Source organism: Somniosus microcephalus, unplaced genomic scaffold (genome assembly GCF_052327205.1).
Source record: "Somniosus microcephalus isolate GS21.2 unplaced genomic scaffold, FLI_Smic_1.0 unresolved_chr5, whole genome shotgun sequence".
In the NCBI taxonomy this organism is placed as follows: Eukaryota; Metazoa; Chordata; class Chondrichthyes; order Squaliformes; family Somniosidae; genus Somniosus; species Somniosus microcephalus.
In genome coordinates this window covers 30,862,225-30,866,009 of record NW_028225183.1, presented here as the reverse complement: position 1 = coordinate 30,866,009, position 3,785 = coordinate 30,862,225, and positions in this window count along the sequence as shown.

Below are 3,785 nucleotides of genomic sequence, written 5' to 3'. Positions count from 1 at the left end.
AGCAGTTTAGACACAAACACTGTCTCTGAACCATGGAGGAGGTGAGTTCACAATTAACATTCTAAGTTGCAGCCCGACCTAATGATCAGTTTACACACAGACACTGTCCCTGAACCATGGAGCAGGTCAGTTCACAACTAACATTCTCAGGTACAGCCCGATCTAATGATCAGTTTCACTCAGACATTGTCCCTCAGACATTGAGCAGGTCAGTTCAAAACTAAAATTCTCTGCTGCAGCTCGACCTAATGATTAGTTTACACTCAGACACTGTCCCTGAACCGTGGAGCAGGTCAGTTCACAACTAACATTCTCTGGTGCAGCACGATCTAATGAACAAATTACACACAGACACTGACACTGACCAATGGAAGAGTTCAGTTCACATCTAACATTCTCTGGTACAGCTCGACCTTATGATCAGTTTACACTCAAACACTGTCCCTGAACCATGTAGCAGGTCCATTCAGAACTAATCTTTTCTGGTATAGCACGACCTAATGATCAGTTTACACTCAGGCACTGTCCCTGAACCATGAAGCAGGACTGTAAGATTTGCAACACTTACAATACCAGAAATCATTATTTAAATTGTCCGTGACTATAACAGACCACTCCTGGTATAGGTATATTTTGGGTCAGCGTGCCCACCGGTTGACTGCGGCATGGTCTCTTTCTGGGTCTTGCTGTGTTCTGTTGACTGAAGTGCTCTTCCTCTGGTTTCGCGCTACCTCCAGTGTTCAATAACTGTTCATTTATACTTTTATCTCCACTCAAAATATTTGGCTACTTGCAGCGGCTTTGGCTATCTCACCATTCTTGTCTCTAATTCGTGACCTTCAAGATTACGGTCTGCGTTTCCCTTCCTTTTCCTGAATAAGCTTTTCCATGAGGATTTTTGCACAAACAAACTTCCCAGGTATTAAAACAGATGGATTTTGTCTTTCACATAATCCATTATCTAACCTGGTCTGAAACTTCAGCGATAAGGGATGTTAAGTGTTAAAAAGCTTAGTTTGAAACACAATTAATGTTTGTCCTTCACTGGCTTCTTGTGTTCAACATAACACACAATCTATACTACCTCAGCAATATTACTATAGTTAATATAATGTTGGCTTAATTTACCATCATGCTTTATTTCTCAGCCTCGTGTCATTTTACCTAAGGTAATAAATATTGTAACAGAGGTTTGATGCTACTAACATACGTTATTATCCATATATATATAAGACCTCTTCTGTCTGTCTGTCTGTCTGTCTTTCTGCCTGTCTGTCTGTCCGTTCTCTATACGTTCGAAAGTTATAGAGCGTACCTACACGCGCATCGCGTCAAAAGAAAGCTTACAATTACGGACCGGTCACAGGCATATTTACGTTTCGGCCGGACAAAAATTGCACCCGCGGTATCCAAAAAACTTTCAACATTCCGCTCATTATCATCTCATTAGCGATAGAGTGACATCGAGGTCAACCAATCATACGCCAGGTTGCTGGCGCGTGCGGGCGGGCCCTCCTCCGGTCGAGTGATGGGACGATTGACCAATCCTATGCTTCGGTGACATGACGGTCGACCAATCGGTGCGTCTGTGGGCGGGCCTTATCGTTCTGAACCGAGGTGAGAGGACGCCATCTTGATTCCAATCTTTTTCCCGCTTTCTGCGTTTTTCTTTTCAAAACTACACTTCCAGCAAAAAAAAATTGCTTTTATTAAATTGTTTTAAAGAAAACTTAACTCATTTGTAAACCTGAAGATTCTTTTTCCTACCTTTCCCCGTATTTGTAAGGTCTCATAACCTAGGCCTCAAAGCCTGGGCCTTTCCTGCCCCAGCCACGACCCGAGCTAGGTAATTGTCCCACAGCTTCTGCTAAGCTCCCCCCCCGCCCCCCCCGCCCCCCGTCGTCACGTTACCCGGGGGCAACGGCGACAGACACGAGGGTCACGGGACATAAACAGGATGCGGCGTCTCTCTCTGTTCCCCGCTCGGCTCGGGGCGGGGGGGGGCGGTGCTCTCGGGAGTGCAGATCTCGCAAGGGGCATGGACAGCGGGAAGGGTTACCCCGGCAACCGGGCCCGCCGGCCGTCTTGAAACCACCTCGGGAGGGGCGGGAGTCAGCGCGTGCATGCGTCAATGTCGGCCCGGGACCGCAGCTAAGCTGAGTCCGGCCGGGACTCAACGCGTTAGACCTCGCACCGGCTGGCCGGCCCTGAGGCGCTGATCTGCGGGGGTGGGTCGGGGGGAGGAGGGAGAGGAGAGAGAGTGAGGGTGGAAGGGAGAGGAGAGAGAGGGAGGGGGGGGGAGGGAGAGAGAGAGAGAGGGTGGAGGGAGAGGAGAGAGAGGGGGGGAGGGAGAGGAGAGAGGGGGCAGGGGAGAGGAGAGGGGGGGAGTGAGAGGAGAGAGGGGGGTGGGAGAGGAGAGGAGAGGGGGGAGAAGATAGAGGGGGAGAGGAGAGAGGGAGGGAGAGGAGAGGGGGGAGAGGAGAGGAGAGGAGGGGAGAGGAGAGGAGAGGGGGGAGAGGAGAGGAGGGAGGAGAGGAGAGAGGGGGGAGGGAGAGGGAGGGAGAGGAGCGGAGGAGAGGAGGAGAGGGGAGGAGGGAGGGAGTGAGAGGGAGAGAGAGGAGAGTGGGGTGGAGAGGAGGGAGGTGGGGGAGTGGAGAGGAAGGGAGAGGGAGAGGGGGAGAGGAGAGGGAGAGAGGGGGAGAGGAGAGAGGGGGAGGAGAGGAGAGAGGGGGGGGAGGAAGAGGAGAGAGGGGGGAGGGAGAGGAGAGAGGGGGGAGAGGAGGAGAGGGGGGGACGGAGGGAGGGGGAGAGGGAGGGGAGGGGAGAGGTGAGGAGGAGAGAGGGGTGAGGGAGGGAGGGAGAGGGGAGGAGAGGAGAGGAGGAGGGAGGGTGAGGAGGAGGGGTGAGGAGTGAGGGGTGACGGGGGAGGGAGAGGACGAGGGAGGAGGAGCGTGGGGGGTGGGAGGGGAGGGGGGGAGAGGGGACGGGGGGGGAGAAGGGGAGGCAGGGATGGAAAGGAGAGGGGGGACGAAGAGGGAGGAGAGGGAGCGGGAGGGACGGAGAGGGGAGGGAAAGGGAGGGAGAGGAGGAGAGGGAGGGAGAGAGAGGTAAAGCAGGGAGAAACGGGGAGGGAGAGAGAGAGGGTGAGGGAGTGAAGGAGGGGGAAGAGTGAGGGGGGTGGGACAGGGAGGGAGAGCTTACCCTTCTCCCTTCCTTCCTTCGCAGGGGTCCATTCGGGCCAGCTACAGGTGTTTCCTTCCCCCCCTCTCTCTCCAGGCTAATCCCGAACTTAAAACCAGCAATCTCTCTCTCTCATCTCCCCTTACCCCCCAGCTCTCCTCTTCCCCCCACGGCCTCTTCTCTTCCCCCCTGGTCTCCCCTTCCCCCCCCGGCTCTCTCATCCCATCCAGCTCTCTCTTCCCCTTGGTCGCTCTCTTCTCTTCCCCCCCCTCCGGGTCGCTCTCTCTCTTCCCGTCCCCCCAGTCGCTCTCTCTCCTTCCCCCCCCAGTCGCTCTCTCTCTTCCCCCCCCAGTCGTTCTCTCTCTCTTCCCCCCCAGTCGCGCTCTCTCTTCCCCCCCCCAGTCGCGCTCTCTCTTCCCCCCCGACCCCAGTCACGTCTCTCTCTATCTTCCAACAACAACATGCCCTCGAAAAAAGCCTCAGGCACCGCCGGGCACCCCCAGCTCGTCTATATATATAAAAGACCTCTTCTGTCTGTCTGTCTGTTCTCTATACGTTCGAAAGCTATAGAGCGTACCTACACGTGCGTTACAGCAAAGGAAAGC